Source organism: Parus major, chromosome Z (assembly GCF_001522545.3).
Source record: "Parus major isolate Abel chromosome Z, Parus_major1.1, whole genome shotgun sequence".
Lineage (NCBI taxonomy): Eukaryota > Metazoa > Chordata > Aves > Passeriformes > Paridae > Parus > Parus major.
Genome location: NC_031799.1, coordinates 20,431,958 through 20,451,291, shown reverse-complemented (window position 1 = coordinate 20,451,291; position 19,334 = coordinate 20,431,958). Strand labels below are relative to the sequence as shown.

Sequence of the window (19,334 nt, the reverse complement as noted above, 5' to 3'; positions counted from 1 at the left end):
ATATGGAGAAGGCCAAAACACTCAATTACTTTTCTGTCTCAGTCTTCACCAGGAAGTTCTCCAGCCACCTCACCAGAGCTGCAGATGGCAAAGGCAGGGACAGGAACAATGAAGAACTAACCACCTGCTGTAGAAGAAGATCTGATTTGAAATCATCTAAGTGAATGTGAAGGTTCACAAGTCCATGGGACCTGATGAGGTACATCCATAGATCCTGAAGGAATTAACAAAGGAAGCAGATAAGCCACTACCTATAATATTTGACAAATTGTGGAAGTTCTAAAGACTGGAAAAAGGACACATAACCACCATTTTTAAAAAGGAAAATAAAGACCTAAGAATTTACAAGTCGGTCAGACCTCACCTGACTGCCCATAAAGATCACCACTGAGCATATCCTCCAGAAAACTCTGTTAAGGCACACAGAAAACAAAAAGATGATTTGTGATATCCAGCATGTCTTCACGAAGGAGAAGTTCAGGTCTGACAAACTTGGCTGCCTTCTACAATGGGGTTACAGTTTACCTCAAATCCTCAGAATTCTTTCAATTGCTTTTGGAGGTCAACTTTGAAAGAATACTGATGTACCCAGAATATGTAGCAAACCTTCACAAAACAGATGAGGATACAGGGTCATACTTCAGTACAATGAATGAGGCCCATGCAGTTTTTACCTTCTTCAAACTGTTTTAGGAAACAAAACCAAAATGAAACAGAAAAAAGAGAGCAAGAAAGAATGGGTAAACCACAACACGCTCTTCATTTCAGGAAGGGTTGGAAGTATCTTAACAACTGCATCCCTCGATAACCATCCTCTATTTTAAATACTGAAAACAGTAAAACCAGCAAAGTATTTCTTTAAATAACTCCAGGAGTGTATTGCAGAATCCAGATGATCTGTGCTTGTCCTTAAATAGCCATTCATATTAAGCAAGAAAGTACATTTAGCTACAAAGACTTTAGACTGATCAAAATTATCCATACCAGAGACTCGTACTAAGCATAAAGAGATCCCATACTGAACCACTAACATCTGTTGAGTAAATCAAGAACAATTTTAGGGCAAGGAGATTAGCTGTTTTTGTGCCATTTCAAATGGGGATGAGGAACACCAGGGGTTCCAAGAAGACTGAGGAAGAACAACTGTATGCACCATTGGTATCACCATACAAGAAGACTTTGCCTGCCAAAGGATACCCATAACCAGATTTATTTTTTAAGTATCAGGGGAGCACATGAAGATGTGCATAATCACCTCATACAGAATGACAGTAAGTTTTACTGGCAGTGTTTTCTGGCAATATTCTAATTCACAACCTGCCACATTGGACAGAAATGTGTGGCTTACAGTGAGCTAACTTGAATAAACAAAACAACATATGATTTTGATCGAGGAAACAAAAGATAAACACAGCTGAGAAAATATTTATCTCTAGACAGTCTATCTTTTGAAATTAAACATATTTTGCACAAAGTAGAAAGGCCTGTAGACCACAGACAGCTTAGTTCATCTCAGGTTCCCAGACTGGAGAACAAGGAGGAATAACAGAGAAAGCTCAGGGAGACACAAAGGATCCAGAAACCAATCTCAAAAACAAATCCATCTTGCTTTTCCTGGAAGCAGATGCTGTCATCCTGTCCCACTCTTTCTTGTTGTTTCAGTATCTGAACCAAAGACAGACACTTAGAGTGAAGCAAACACTGAAATATCTCATTGACAGAAATCTATCAAGTTTCAGGGAGCAGAACTATCTTTCTACTGATTTTAGGTGGTCAAGTCTAAGATGTTAATAATGAAACATTACCTTAAGCATCAGACTGACCTACTTGAGGATTTGTTACCTCTTAGTACCAATGCTGTCACAGCTGCTGACATCCAGGATTCTTTAATGCAGGAAGAGGACAGCTGATGGCACATTCTAAGCAGGCACACAAAGGTTCACATTTGCTTCCAGAATGCCCCAAAATAACCTGCTGGTGTACTTGCAGGGGACATGCAGTTCAAAAGTGTTCTGCCAAGGGCTACAGATATGCTGACCAACATATGGAATGGGAAAGGCACTACGACAGGTCCATGGACTGGCTGACTTCCTATATAACTTACATTTTATTATCAAGAGTTTCACTGTTCTGTCAGATTATCACAGTTCGATTAGAGGCCTTTTTAATTATCTTAAAACTTAATGGCCTGCCTAGAATGCAACGAAGTTTTTTTATCTACAATATCGTAACAGCACTTTTGCACAAGACAGCTAAGGAAACACATTCATACCTGTCCACACACAAATATATCAGAGCTGCTGAATTTTCCTTGAGGAAGCTGGTCAAAAAAGGGTCTCCAATACATAAATGAAGACTGCACCTGTGGCCTAAATTTTTTTAAAGGCAGTATTTCCACCTCAGTGGACATAGCTACAAAAAACTTGTCAAAACATTCTGAGTGCAAATTATGGTTTTGCAACAAAACAAGCATACCTAGACCTAGGAAAATTGTCTGGTGTTCAAAACTACCTTTTATAACAGTACAGTTAGTGTAGAAATTACCAGTATGTCTGCATGTGATCTCATCAGTGAAAAACTGCCATAATGTACATGCACCAGATTGGAGGAGTTTCAGATCACATCAAACTGGAAGAAATCATATACGAATCAAGATGCCTGTTTCCTAAAGTATGAGCCTCAGCACATATGCTCTGAAAAGTTATTCTATAATATAAAGAACAAAATACCATGTTGTTATTTAGCATAAACAGTTATATCTACAACACCCTCAGAAGGCATAGCTGTTGCAGGGAAGTATCACATTGTGACTTTTAATTGCCTTTAAACCCCATATTCTCCAGAGGAGCAGTAAGATATAGCACTATTTTACTTTCTTTCCCCAAGCACTGAGAACTTAAGAATGATGGAGGTTCTTAGTTGCCTCCCTAGATCATGTGGTCCAACCCACCAGCCAGCCTAACCACATCCGAGCGAACCAACATTAGCTGCTACAAACTCAAACTCTACTTTTGAGTTGAAGTCAATGTCAGATGGTAAAAAAAGGAAGCAGATCAGTTGGATTATTTGGAAACATTTCCAGGGGAGAAAGCTGAGACTTAGTGTTTTTTGTTAACCATGGTGTTATATGTTCCTGTGCCTCTACTCTAGCAAAATTTTCCAGACAATGCAATTACTGTCTAAGATAGTCATATTCCAAGTCTTCCTAAAGCACCTGAATAATCACATATTGATTCAATCATACGTGAATGCATAATGTAAAATGTTCCAGCTCAGATCAAAAAAATGGCATCAGGCAATTCCCTTTGCAGAATGAAGACGGCTTATATCAATATACTCTGCTTTACAGGTAAGTAGAGTTATTTTTCACAAACTTAAAATTTATTGAAACCTATAAATCAATGGTAAATGCGAGGAGGATTAAACTTTACTGTATGCTGCTCTTAATCATTCTGCTTAAGGCATTACTACTGTTTACTGATTCTGTTATTCAATGCCATCACATTAGCTCAAGTAACCAAAAACCAAGACAAAAATGAAAACACAGAAAATAGAAACAACACTGGTTTTCTACTCCCAACTTAACACTAAAAACAAAGAATTTTAGGAAGGCATTAAAACATTACTATTCATAGCATCCTTAAACACTGTATTCATTTAATATACACCTGTCTTAACTCTAAATAAACAAATTTAGTAACCTCTTCATAACAACCTGATTCCTGTCTTGGAAGTACACAATACAGCAGGTACCCAAACTTAATTAAAAACAAAAAATAAACCATGCACAGCAGCAAACTACCAGAGGAGGTGGTTTTGTAGACCACTTATCTTGGCCTCACAGATCATTCTTAAGGACAAACCCAACACATTTCAGAACAGCAACAGTCTGCACCCTGTGGAGTGCCACAACTTTTTACCTAACCATTTTTCTGAAAGTGGCAGTTGTGCTAACTCAGTGATTAAACGTGAGCAGCTGTGCAAAGCTACACACTGAGGTCTAGTTAACCCTGACCGTAACTGATGAAGCTGTGTTGTTAGTGGTAACAGAAAGACTACAACTTGATTCAATATGGGAATGAAAAAGAAAAAAAGGATTCTTTTTTTCAAGCTAAAACTTTCACACAAGCTTCAGCCATTTCAAAGATTTCCACTGCTACTAGAGAACATGAATTTTTGAGATAACTGAACATACCTATATGACATAGAGAGGCCAATTAGCACCAAAAACAATGTGACACAAGTACTCAGTATAACAAGAGAGACTGCAAATTGAAGAGAAAACTCTTTACATCTGGTGTGTTCACCCTTTGTTCCTATGCAGTCCTGTTCCTTTTCACCCCTGCCCCCCTTCATTCTTTAGTTTCCCATCAGCACATGGATTCTAGACAGTGACCTCTCCAAAAGGCCAAAGCTTTTTCAGTCCTACTGTTGCTAGCCACAGCAAATGTGGTCAGAACTCAGCCTTTTTTCACTGCAGAACAAGAGAGACTGATGATGGGAAAGATAAGGAATGTGGAAAAGAAGTGACAAAGAGAAAAAATACATAAGACAGATTATAACAATTGAATCAGTAGTAATATTTATAGCTAAAACCACAAAACTTGATCATATATACAAACAAAACAACACCAGAATGTACACTGCTGTTTCTAGAAAAGACATACTTGATCAAAATTAATTAGGGCATAAACTTCTATTATGCTATTATCATGATCCTTGTTTCTTTTTGTCTACTGCCATTCATCAGATAAACACTTTTTCCTCCCCCAATGTTGCTATCCTCCTCCTTTAGATGCACTACAACAACCCACTTAATTACACTACATCTTTTATTAGATATTGACATACTTTAGGGAGGGACATATCTAATTTTATTTATGCAGTACTCCAGAAATATGGCACCAAGTCTTATAGAGACCATGGGCATGTATAAAATGCTGGTGGCAGCCAACACCCACACTTTGTGTGCAAACAGTACTTGTCTAAATATTGCATAAGTAGATGCTGACTCATTAACAGATAACATGTTAACTACTTAATATGAAGAAAAAAGAAGTGATCTAGATACTAAAGCAAGTGTGTCCAATCATCAGAGAAACAGAAAGCACATGGAATAAAAAACTGGATACTGAAATCTCCAATAATATGTGAAACTTAACCAAATAAATCCTAGGACAAATCCTCCATTTGAATGAACCCAAGATTGTCATAGAGTGTGCATTCTTGTCCTGACAAACGACCTAAGGTTCGAGTCCTCTTGGATAATATTTGACTATAGGTTTCCAGCACTCTGGATGAACCACATTGTTTTACACCCCAATAGTAAGAAATGAAGGTATAAAGATGGTCTATTTCTCTCCATTTAAAACCTAGGAGTCAAATATACCTTCAATACACATGCTGTAGCAGGCTGATATTCTGCAAGCTATGACACAGGTTACACACAAAACCAAACCCTAGAGCTGTTTCAAACAATCAAAATACAGATAGTCATGACAGAATTCAGATTACAAATGTTATCAATTCTGAGAATGTTTGTGGCATCAAATGTTTGAATTCATCTTGTGCCTGTGGCCTTTTATAGCTACTGGTTGGTCCAGGAGATACTGCTGTTAAAACAGCTGAGTCTTTATACTTGAAATTATCTAATTATGCATAAAATACTGAATTCTTAGAACTAATAAAACCTAAGTTATCTTAGTATGTTATGAAATTGATATTAGGAATTGGATTAATCTTTTACATTTCACATAGCTCAGAAACATGATTTTATAGCATAATGGAGATTTCACATTGAAATTGTCTCAAAAAGAGAAGAAACTATCAGCAAACAGTTGCTATAATTGTATACTTAATTATAGATCTCACAATACCAGCCAAGTCATTGTTAGGGTATGTAAATTCCTGAGTTCTCTTTCCTTTCAGGGCAGAGGTGAGCAGTGCTAGTCAAGCAACACTTAAAGCTATTTTTAGATGTTATTTCCCCCCAACATGTGTAGAGGCATAACTTCCCAATTAACAATTGCTATGATGAACCTTTTACTTCCTTCTGCATTTTTGTTCCCCACTGCTTTACAAAATTGAATTAAGAGACTTCACTGGCCAGTTTGATTACAAATACAATCAGCAATCTGACAACATGCTTGCAAAATTGCTAAATATTCATATTCACGAAGGAAACCTCAGCTGTGCTCTTAACATGTGACATAAAACAAAAATATTTGTGTTTTATTGTTTGTTTGAGTGGGTTTAAATAAAAAAAGAACTATCAGATACTTGTTATAGTTTCAATTGCACACACCAACCTGAAATTTAATGTTGTCTATAAACAGTAACAAAGACACTAGGAGAAATAATACATTTCTATATTGAAAACAAAAATGATATAGTCAAGCAGCAACAAGGTAGAAACAGAGATATGAAAAAATGTTTTAAAACACACTGATCTGAAGTAGGGATATAGCCTGAAGGCAAATGTCCAGTATCAAAACTTTTTTTTTAAGCTCTGGACAATTGAACAGGTGTCTTCCTGGAAGCTGGTGTTTCCTGTTTGAATTGATATTAAATTTGTAAGTAACTACTACAGCTACTGATGGTGACTAAACATATAAAACATCAAAACAAGAAGTATTTTTACCCTACTACACTTCACACAGGCATGCGCCATCTGTCACTGAAGTATGATCTGTAACTCTGTGACATTATCATATTACTCCCGAAAAGACTAATGCTACTGCCTAATCTCATGGTTTGAGCCAATTTCTAAACACTAAGCCTTGGCATGCTGTCAGATCTCACTACCAGCCCATGAACCCATGATGGAGCACAATTGTCACTTTTTATCATATAATTTAAAGCTACCCAACCCCTTTGTCACAGGTAATTTATATTCTGCAAATACTATTGGAGGTGATTTGTTTCACGGATGAAAAGATGCTATAGAATCCCCCTAGATTTTTGCTATGAAACAGGCTAACAATCCCCCTCTTAACACACAAAACAATCCAGGCCCATAAACTATCTGAACTAAAATGTTCAGTTATTGTGTTAAACTGTTTAGTTAAAATTAGTTAATTGAACCCTAACAAACTGCTCATTAAGATAATAAAAAAATTCTGTTATTTGAAATTACAGAGCTGCAAGGTAATTAATCCCCAGCTCACAAGATAATTTAAGGAAATTAATATGCTAAATTTGACTGATTGGAAAATAGTCCTAGCTGTTCCTATCTGAAAAAAAAAAATCCCTCTGCTGGTTGAACTTGAAGTAACCAATTCGGACATAGCTTCTCAATCTGAAAAAAACAAACCCACAATTGTTACTTAAAAATCATGTGTGGACGGCAATTCTGGAAAGGAGCAGGATATGCGTTTGTTATATTCCCTTCAATAATGAGACTGCAGTGAGGGTTGTTTTGTCTCAGTTCTTACCCTTTTTAAATTAAATTTAAACCAATACAGCATCACACAGAGAAGTGGCAGTTTGTGTGTAGTCTGCAAACGAGTAGGCTTCTCCTCATTCCCGATTTCTCATTCTTTGCACGATGGTCTTGTAAAAATATACTGCCTGGAGGAATATGCCCTTCTTATACTGACAGGAGCACTACCAAAATGCATCTCCTAAAATGCATTTGAAGATTATATCCATATATCTTTCAAAATCCTTTTTACTGTACTTGTCCATTACAGTTCAAAAGGTCTTCCAGTAATAAGTGAAATGCACTATTAGATCTGAGAGCCAAACAATGGAGGTTCTTAGGGGTTTCTGGCTTCTAGATACTGCTCAATTCTCAGTTCTGAGACAAGACAAAAACAGTAAGATATAAACATTCAAAACAACCTGACATCTATTTTATCTAAAAATTAGGTTTTTTCTGGATCTTCCAGATCTTCACCAACAAGCTAGTACAAGATCTAGGCGAATCAATTAAGTCTGTATTTAAAGCTTTCGTAGCAATAAAAAAAGTAACTTGTTTATCTGCAGGTTACTGGATTCTAATTTCTAGGAGAAAAACTGCATTAGATGACACCTCTAAGCAATATTCTGGCTAGCATAAGACACAGCAACTAAAAAAGAGAATAAAATCAACCTTTTCCAACAGGTTGATTCCCAACTTGCAAGCCAGCTCTGTTAACCATTGAAAAAGCACTAGAATACTTTCCACTATGGAAAAAACCTCAGTACTAAAGATCAGTAGTGGGATTAATGGACTTATTTCATTCTAGATACCAGCTTTCATTTTAATACCATTAAGGGATTAGAATTTAGACAGACTTAAAATGATGGACAAAATCACTCAACAGTTTTAATGTCTGTGCTCTATGGCAATGCACATAGTCCAGTTTTCCCATGAAATTACAGAAGTCCAAAAAATAATGCACATGAAGTTAATCTTTTCTAGTGTTCACAATAATAAGATTGGGCTGGGAATAAATGCTAACAGTATGACACATAAAAGCAGAGCCCAGAATAAGCATTAGCAGTTAGATAGCGGTAGTGTTATTAGCACATTGTTTAAAAAGAAACAATCCTTTTCAACAGCTTTGATTAGACTGGCAGGCCAGCATCTAAATCTGAAATAGCAAATACTGAGAGACAGAGCTTAACCAATTTATCTAACACCCACTCACAAGTTTAAGACTAATGAGCCTTTAACTTTAATCTTGCTAGATGTAAAAATGCCTGGGTAATCACACCCTACAGATACCAAATCTTTATATTCTATGGTTATTCTTTGCTTTAAATGCATGTGAAGAACACTAGAGTTCATGTGCTTGAAAATAAGGAGCCTTGACCCTAAGTAAAAATTTGACTCTTTCAAAGGTATGGGAATAAAAAGAAAAATAAGGAAAAGGGAAATATTAAAATATAAAAAAGGGAAAAGAAAATCTGAGTTGAGTTGCTAATATCTCCTGTCAGTCCAAGATTTCTCAGAAATATAGTACAGATCTCCAGGTGATCTTTCCAGTGACAAAGTCCTTAATAATGATGAGAGCCTCTAAAGAGTCACCTCTCTTGGTTCCATATCTTTCCATTTTGATTTCTTCTGCTGTTGGTCACCCCATTCCTCCCCAGTCCTCTGCTGTTTCCCTCTGTTTCAACATGGGGTTTTTTCATGCCCCAGGTTTCTCCCCTGCATTTCTAATACTAGTGTCTCTGACATGCTTCCGTCTCACATGAATTGTCCAGATGATAAGCACAGCTGGGGATTGTCTACTTAAATTCAATGCATATAAAACCAGGACATAAACTCAAACATCAGCAAAGTTTTTATCACATGCTTTGCTTACTTCTGGAAATCACCAGTACTCTGTCCATTATTCTGACCCACAACTCTCCTTGTTTCTTCATCCTTTGAATCTCTGCAGTCACACCTGTCCCCAGCCCCAAACACTGTGGAGTACCCCACAAAGAGGCGGGGATTTGCTTTTAGACAGGGTTAAAGTGAGAGGCGTGGCTTGAAGTCCCAGGAAGACTGGATCCCATCCCTCCGTTTAGGGGAATGTGCCCTATAAATCCGGGAAGAGTTGCTCCACCCCCAGATCTCTCGTGGGGTGTCAGCCCGAGGTGTTCAGCCTTTCTTGTGCTGCAATTCGTCATATTCTGCTGCATTAATCCCTCCTATTGTACCCCTATTGGTTTGTGCTCCTGGGGCTTCTCCCTTGCTGTGTCCCTATTAGACCCAGACCCTAAACTCCAGCTTTGCTCTACCCCTTAAAGCCCACCACCCTGCCTTAGTTCTGGGTTCTCCATCTCTGGATTATGCTGGGTTAATTCCTGTGTTGGTGATGCCCCAATAAATGGATTCCTGAGTTGATTTCCCACGTTGGTCACCAGTGGCTGCACCTCCCTGGACATGACTGTTGCAACATGACTCAACAAAACACACATAACAAAACCTTAACCTCACAAACTTATTACAAAAATAATTTCTAGGAGACTGCTTAATTGTATTGCTGTCTTAAGTACTCTTATTTTTCCTCTTTTCCTTTAAAGATATAAATTGCTTATTTTCACTTACTTTTTCAAACTATTTTGACAAAATCAAAAGGAAGACTCCTCAGTCAGTAAAGTTAGCTTCTAGCACCATCTATTCAGCTTCATCAATTCTTCAGAGCAACTCTCAATAGCATTCCCATATAGATATATAAAATTAATTCACTGTGTATTCCTTTGTATTTTCCTTGTCTCTTGCCTTCACAACAATGCTTAAAAATAAAATCCTAACAGTTACAAGGCTGCTGTTGTGCAAATAGTACTGCTCATGAAACTGAAAAGTGTTTACTGTCACCATCCCCCACATAATGTGCTCCTCTACTGAGCTAAGTCACCTGTTCTGAAGGACAATCAACCTGTTGTCTATCCTAGGCTTGTGTTGAATCATGAGAGGCAATTCCAGTTTGTTTACTGAAACTCCTTTAGGTTACACACAGGGTAATCATAAAGCTTTGGAAAAGAATTTATTTTACCCATCCTGAATGAAAATGCACTACTTACGTTACACCTATACAAATACATGCATAAAAACCAAATAGAACAGCTATGCTGATACAAACATTTAGGCTTTCTAAGAAGAAAATTTAAAGCAGACATATCTGCCTGGTCTGTTTCTTTATTGCTCTAAATCATAGTAGGCAAAATTAAGTTTAATAAAAACCATAAAATCCAAGAGAATAAATACTATTGAGTCCTGACTTTTTTTATTTAGGGAGAAGAAGAAACCCACAATTCTACAGTGAGAGACAGGAGTCAAGCCATTTCCTTGATATCTGAAAAAAGCTAAGTTCTTTCCCCTTGTGCTCCAATTGGCTCAACTACAGCTATAGAACCTGCCTTCTGTTTTCACAGAATCATAGAATGGCTGGCGTTGGAATGGACCTTAAAGATTATTAGTTTCAACCATTTTGCCCCAGGCAAAGGCACTTTCCATTAGATCAGGTTGCTCAAACCCTGATCTAGTCTGAGATGGGGCATTCCCAGCTCCTCTGGGCAACCTGTTTAGAGTGCCTTGCAATTCTCACAGTAAAAGATTTCTTTCTAATATCCAATTTAAATCTACTCTCTTTCCCCCCTTGTCCTGTCACTACACACTCTTGCAAAGAGTCCTCCTCCATCTCTCTTGCAGGCTCCCTCCAGGTACTGAAAGGTGCTAAGGTGTAAGGTCTCTCTGGAGCCTTCTCTTCTCCAGGCTCAAGAACTCCAACTCTCTCAGCCTGTCTTTATAGGAAGAGATATTTGAGCCCTCCAATCGTTTTCATGGCCCGACATGAAACAGACCTACTACAAAAGGTTCAAACTTTCAGGAAGTTTTACCTCTGGATTTGAAGGGAGGTATTTCAGCTCCAAAATAAATTACAACATTTGTAACTGTGAATAGAGATTTATTCTGGAATACTTTTTACCTGAAGCCTGCATTTTAACACAAAAGGTAAGGAAGGACTGAAGTAAAAACCACATAAACATCTCAACTGTGTAAGAACATTCTCTTAGTTGAATTTTACATGGCTTGGTATTAGGAAAAAAGACCAGAGAGGCTTCTCCATCCAGCCACGAGTCAAATCAAGCAGTTCTGTATACTGAAACAGCAGCGGTTGAATGCAAAAGATAAGCAGTGCTCCTTTCTCACTTACACAACTAGTTCAAGGGGTAGAGAAAGGCAGCATAAAACATCGTTTTACATGATATTCTGGGCAAGATATTAATCCTCTACCATAAAGCCAGAATGAACATAATTAATTACAGGATTACAATCAATTTTCTGACCAATCAAAAAATTTAAAATGTGAACCATTTGCCTGTTGAATAAGCCTACCAAGGAATCAGTTTGATCATCAAATTCTTCTCAACTTTCTCAATTACTAGTGTCCTATTTTGCCGAGGAAATTAAATATATCTGTTAAATTCATAAAAAATAACTGTATTTTGGTATATTTTATCTCACTGTCGCTCACTTTAATGGTCCTAACATTAACATCCTAGATATCTTAGGTAGACCCCCTTCATTCTTTACTTTCTGAAGTCTTCAGCTTCTAACCCACAATTCATTGCTATAGCTTTTTTCCCCTTCATTTAATTAACAGATGCACACTTCCCACTACTGTATTAGCCTGTTTTAGATTCAATGTTTTCTAAGCATCTACTAAAACATCCTTTAACTGATTTCCCTTTAAAACTGAGTAGAAAAGGAATTCTATACAGATGATTTCACTGAATGGCTTCCAAGTGATCTTTATAAAAAGGAACAAATAAACGCTGCTGATTAAACCTCATATGTATTATGTACAATCAAAGTCAATTCACAGTCATTTATACTTTATCAAAAACAAGGAGGTTTTAAATACACTACTGGTTATTTGTCTCCTTTCAATAATAGGTATGACTCCAAATCCTTTTATAATTACTTCTAAAAATACTGCATCCATCATCTTTTTTAATGAACATTTTCGTATTAGTAGTACAAGACCACCTGCACATAAAAATGAAGTTTCCTGTACTTAGGGAGCTAGTCATCCTGTATGTGACTGCAATTTGATAGCCCATAGCAAGCTATTTCTGCTGTGGTCACAGAGAAAACCAATTGATAAGTGGGGTTTTTTTTTCAGTTTTCATAAAGATAGAATTGTCCTTTTTCTTCACTTTGCCCTTCCTAAATTGCAAGCAGCTATTTTAACTATCAAACACATCACTTTTTCAACCAAGGGTCAGTGACATTATGCAGATCAACCATAAGCATTTTCTTTTCTCCTTCAAACTGAGTACCCAACACTTTTTTCTGTATAAACATTCTTAGAATTATTCATCTGTCTTTCATAAGCAGTATTTCCAGTATCTTGCATTTGTATTAGAAAGAAGTTGGGTGGTTTTCCTTCTGCACATGTTTTAATAGATATTCGACTTGCCTCTTCTCTGTAACTGAAACTTGCTTCAAATCTTTTTTTTTTTGAGGAAAATCTGTCATCTCTTTTCACCCTAAAATTAAGCTGCTGATCCATAAGAAGAAAACCCCACTCCTTTTATACCACTTACATAGTCAGCTACCTCACTCTTAACAGAATCTTTGTCTCCATTTGCTTATCAACAGAAGTTTAAGAAAACTACTTGGACCTGCAGAAACACTATGCCTTTTGTCCATTTATACAAAAATGATGGTCTGTCTTGGATGGCTAAGTCTTCACAGATGCGCAATCCCTAGTATAACATCATCATGGCAATATAGCATTTCAAAACACACAGCACTTCCCATGCTACTCCTCCCCTATAAATCAAATCAACTCATTCCTTTTGCTTTCTGCATACAAGGCTTCCTTGGACTTGATGCAGATAGGCTAGCTTCAAATTCACCTGGTCTTATTCAGTAAAATCCCGTATTTCTCATCCTGATGTGGACATCTATCTGTAGCTTCCAACACCATTGTTGTATGATCCTCCTGACACAGGAATGCCACAGGAAGGAAACGGTACTTTTTATATAAGCTCGTGCAATTAAATTTGTAAACTCGTACAATTCTTCATATAAAGAAAAGTGTTTTGGCAGAAAAACAAACTCTGGCACATCCATCACCACTACCCACAGCTGCCTACTGAAAGTAAACCATTCTTTCAGGCATTTCTGTCTCACCATCATTTCTTCCCAAAAGGTGGAAAATATACTTTAATATTATAATGTATACAACTGGATCATTAAGAAAAAAATATCCTGGGGTTAGGGGGGAAACAAGAAACAAGAGGAAAGGAGGAAATTGTCAGAGATGTCTGTGACAGACACAGAAGCGATATCTTAACTGAAGAAACAGGCGCTAGCATTCAAAAACTGTCAAAAGCAAGTTTACTCGCCTACACTAGCTAGTACTTGATTCTATCTCCATGGAACAATGTAGATGGAAAACGAGAGAGGGAAGAGGAAGCCAGAATGTGCCATGCTATTTAAATACTTTAGAAGAATTCTCTGCACACTTCCTCTCTGACACCACCACACATTTATAACGCTGCTTAAGAAGTTTTTATCTGCTAGTTATTAAATTGACAAACAAGATTCAAGAATTACTTATGTAATGCAAGCATGAGTATCCCAACATCTAGCCTTTGCATAGAATTAAATTTGCCTCTACAGAGACAGGATGTTTTCCTCACAATACCCAGTTCTGGCCATGTGACAGCCGGCAAGCTTATCACACCAGTCAACTGCATGATAACTTAATCTTTGTTTAGACTCTCTTAGCAGTGCACACATTTTAAGGGACAAACTAACTACCATTCTTCATTTGTCCTTAAACAAAAAACACATTTAACAAAGCAGTCTAAAATATGTTAGCAGAAGTACCTATGAGTCTGAGAATTATTTCAGTTATTGAGACAGTTTGTCCATAACCTCTCCTGCACTACAGGGAACACCAGGCTCACAGAACAATGAGTTCCCCAAGTGCATTGCCAAGATAAAATACATCTCATGCTGACTAGTTTAACATTCACAGCTGAAACACCTGAGATACGTTTGAGCAGGCACTTCACGCCAGAACTTGTCAAATATAACTAGGAAGAGGGAGATTTCAGGCAACATTTATTGCTACAAGGAGAAATGAATCAGCAAGTCAAGAGGGCTCATAGATAAAATATGCAAACTAGAGCTTATGTAACAATCTTGGAACATGTCCAAAATAAAGAAGTCACAAGAACACTGAAGGGATGGGATACAGGGGATCCTTTTCAGTCAATGTAGTTTTCTTTATTCAGGTGAGAGTCTTGATAGCAAGACAATGAAATAGTAATTTTCTTAACTAGCTGTAATTACACAGCTTCAGAATTGCATCTTTAAATAAAGCATTTTCAGAAGACCAAATAAACTCCAAATACATTGCAAAAGAAGCTGTTATACTCTGTAAGAGTGAAGATTTCAATCTTGTCAAATTAATGTATCAGGAAGTGCATGGATTACAAAAAGTTTAAAAAAAAAAAAACCCGAAAACTTTTAGTCTCATGTTTCTTTCATGTACTTTGGCTATTCACAAGTAAAAACTTGTTTATGGTCTCTATTTCCATGCTGTATTCAGCAACTGTAAATACATGTTGATACATTACCTTCACATTGGATCTAAGCATTTAACATTGTGCTCTGTCAAACTGTGAATTTAGCAGCTTGACATATTACAGTGACTTTTCCAGAAACCTACTCATTACAACACTTTTGAGAAGCTGGAGAACACACACTAAATTGGCATTAAAAAGCCTCTATCCAAGATGATCACAAAACATGAGGAACACTTACTAGATCTTTTGTTTACAGTACTTTATCACAACATGCTTTACAATTCAGATGTTAAAGATACATCTGAATAAGCAGCCACAAGCTTATGAAAAAGAATTCACTTCACAATCCTGTTCTTTATAGTGGGTAGAGATTTTCTTCCCCCAGTAAAGATTCATTAATCAAGGCTGCTAATGAATCAACTATTACGAGTGAAAAAGGGACTAAAGAGTAAACCATTGCAAAACAAGAAACAAACTCTAGATTTAAGCATACCATTTGAATTACCCCAGTAATACTGAAGGGTTTCCAAGTAAAAACAAGCAGATTCACAATGAAGCTATGATTCTAAAACAATGTTCTAATTTAACATAAAATTATTAGCAACATTGAAATATGTGTGTCTATTATCTTACATATATTCAATGTTATTGAACAATATTAGTAGCATTAAAAAAAGGGAAGAACCTCCTCTAAATCCAAGCTGTGCACTGCTGCTTGAATTCTCCACTTTGTGGTTAGCTTGGCAGTAAGCGGAACAGTAGCAGCTTATTAGAAGTCCCAGCCTATCCAAATGGTAAAATTCTTTCTCTTTTGTGACAATTTTTTCCAGAATATCACTCTCTAGTCAGAGAACTATGAAAGAACTCTCTAAAGTTTAACAGAGAAAAATGGCACTTTTAAAAGCTGTGTAGGATGTACAGAAACAATAATGTGAAAGCCTCACACAAAATATCAAGTACTTTTAATATATATATATATATATATGTATATTTAGGGTTTCCCTCAAAAAAAAGAATGTGCTCCCCAAAACCTAACTTTTTTCATTAAAACCCACTCTTTCCCCATGAACTCATTTTTAAGAAAAAGTTCCTTCACTTGGTACTGTCTTTTGACAATTTTTCCTAATTTAAGTATCATGACTTCTTTATTTCCAAGCCCATAATTTCTGCAATTATTAAGTATTTAAAACATTCTTTTTGCCATTAAAATATTTCCCCTCTCAAAAGTCAAACATTTTCTGTGGCTAGTTACACATATTTGTGGGTGCATGCTAAATACATTCTTGAATCAGACCAAAAGATGGTGAGAGCAGAATAAAAAAAGTGTTTTCTCAACAGTCCTTATTAGGACTAAGACAGTATATTATCTTACTCCAGTATATATTGTAATCTACTAAAGATTTCTGTGGCACTACAATTAGGAACAAAAATTATTAAAAAAAAGGCCACATCGTTCTTGTTATTTTTCCCTGTTCCTCTATGACCCCCTCCTGAGCATCTAAATGCATCTGTTATTAAATAATGAGATCTAAAAAAAACCCCTTCAGTGTTAGCCCATTCTAAACATACCACTAACAATCTAACAAGTATACAGAACCACAATACTGTTTGCATACAACAACAAAAAAAAGCTGACTCCCCCAAAGCAAAAATAAAACCAACCCAAATCACTCTAACCTTTCTCTAGATAGAAAAATAGTGTCTAAGTTAGCTTATCCAGGGCAGAAATATTTCTTTAAAATTCATTTTATTTTTGCACAAAAGTAACCTGAATACATTACCATAAAATGGGTTATTAATTCAAAGTAAGGAAATAATGCAGAAAAATAGAGCAGAAGTAATGGAAGTCAGGTTGCCTCTACACAAGTGTTGACACAAAGCTATACCAACTTTAAAACACAAACAGACCATGCTCTGTGACCCAAGTGCAATAGACAGTGCCAGTACAGTGAATACCCTCAGCACCCCTCAAGAGAAAGCAAATACAATCCACATTTCTTATGCATCATCCCTACAAGCTACCATAATACAAATTCAGCAGTTAAAAATTTGTCATTCTTTTAAGTGTGAGTGGGAGATTTTAACACACATTGAAAAGTGTAACTGAAACAAAAACTGTGCCAAAACATTTGTTTCCCCTTATCTCCTTCAACATATGTGCACAGTCACCTACCCAAATCACTCCACCACTGCCAATTTACACCATAGGAGCCTGAATCAGTTTCTCAGCTGGGACCACAGATTCACCAGGACGTCGAACAGTTTATTAAACCATCCACATGGATCTGTGAAAGAGAATTAAAAGAAGTGTTTTCAAAATGATGGGTGTAAGCAGCCTTGCACAAAACTAAGAGCTTCAAATCCACACATTTACTTTGTTCTACACCAGAATCAAACACAGACAACACAGAAGCAGTAATATGTAGCTTACCACAACAACCACCATTCTACCAACATTCATTTTTGTTCTTTGTCAAATCTGAATGTAATGCAAACAGAAAAAGCATTTGTCAAAATACAGAAAACAGAACTGATTATGATCTCCTCCTACCGTAGCCAAAACTAAAACATATACACTACTAGCAAGCTAGAGCTCAGAACAGCTCCGTTATTTATATGAATGGAGTCAATTATCAGATTAACAAAATGTAACCAAAACCAACAAGAAGTTATGTGCTCGACCTGGACTGAACAGCTTCCTCTTCAAAGCACTCTTTAAAGTCCTGGTGAATCTCAAGTGTGTTCTCTGAAAGAGAATCTATACCACCCACACAGACGTGAATGTTCCCACAGCCCTCATGGGGAAATAAAACTCACTGTGACGGATGAGTCTTTAAAAAATCCTTCAATCATTTTAACTGGACCTGCCAGCTGCCTTTCATTTAGCTTAATATGAGGTCTTACTCAAGGTCTGCAGCCACAGCTATTGGCGAGAGTGGAGACAATTGCTTACAAGTAGTTGGATCTATTTCTCAGAAGCTTACTCTGCCTGGTGAGCTTTTGTGGAGTATTGCCATACACCCTGTATGCTGAGAATACAAAGTTTTAATATCTGGTCCTGGCTAGTAGGCCAGAATAATGCAGTACATCTAAGATGCATGTGGAACACACGCATGGCCTCATCTTGGTGACGTTTGTTGAAGCCAGTTCAAATACAGTGCCAAAAACCAGAATAATAGTTTCTTATCTGTTTTTAGAACAGCTAATACACCCCACCCAAAAATGGTATAATCAATCTAGATTTGTACGTTGATAAATGGAATCTTTCCTGAAACAAGCTATTCTTCAGGAGATCAGATCCTGATTAGTTCTTAATAGACAGTCACAAAACTGAATTTCATGATTCCTGGAGTTTCAAGATTCCTAAAGTTTCTAAGACAAACAACGGCAACAGAATTGTCAAGAAAATAAAAGTGTTTCTGCCACTGCCAAAACACTGTAAGATTTAACAAACCCTAAAGCATCCATAGTAATAGAGAGGTTTAACAATTCTTAGCTACCTTTTCCAAAACATTGCTGTTATCAGCTCCCCAGGGTGCCATGGCCACTCCAACTAGAGACTCTGAAGGACGCCATGGTTAATGAATGCACTGCTACTTTCCTAGGAATAAAAAAATTGGGCTGTTGTCCCTTAAAGTGGTGGCTCTGGAACCTTCCCTCTAACATTTTCCTACTGCTTTCCCACATACAGCCAAATACTAACATAAGTACCACATTAAAACAAGTTTATATCTAGCCAGCAACTCTCTTCATATACACCCTGTTTAGAAACTGATGGTCTATGACATAAAGTCTGAATAGCTTTCTTAGCTCTTAACTAAGGAGAGCTGACTAACTTTACTCTCTCTTGTCTTGTGACCTTCCAGAGAAGATGCAGTTCAATTTGAGACATAAGTGGCATCTTTATAGATAAAGAATGCACTGTTGAATATGCTGTTGCTTCCACATTAGCTATTCAAGTTTGTAACTACTTGGCATCTATAATACAAGTACTTGGTGGTGAAGTAGACTCCAAAAGTTAACAGCTGAGGAGGAGTAAGAAAATAAGAATTTTACACATCACTAGAAGAAAGACCTTTGACACTTCTCCTAATGCAAATTTTCCCCACAACAGGGTAACTTAAAAAGTAGAACTAAGACTACGGTCCACTTCTGGCTTTTCCATTAACAGAGACTTGTAATTTTGAATTAAAACACACTACGTAATTAATACCAACAAGCAAATCCGACTCAAACCCCTGATGGGCAGGTCACTGTACAAAAAAAGGACCCATATTACACTTGAGTTATAAACCCATTTCAGAACA

General features: G+C 36.8%; 1 protein-coding gene across 10 annotated transcripts in view; it reads right to left on the bottom strand.

The window, feature by feature from the left end:
- Positions 1-19,334, bottom strand: part of ERBIN (erbb2 interacting protein) — a 116,811-nt gene that overhangs the window by 79,279 nt on the left and 18,198 nt on the right. For 9 of the 10 annotated variants that reach the window (XM_015652939.3, XM_015652940.3, XM_015652938.3 and 6 more), the window contains one exon: positions 17,201-17,312. The exons of the other annotated variant lie outside the window; for it this stretch is intronic. The gene's annotated coding sequence lies outside the window, so the exon portion shown is untranslated. The remainder of the gene's footprint in view (positions 1-17,200; positions 17,313-19,334) is intronic. 10 annotated transcript variants of the gene reach the window in all.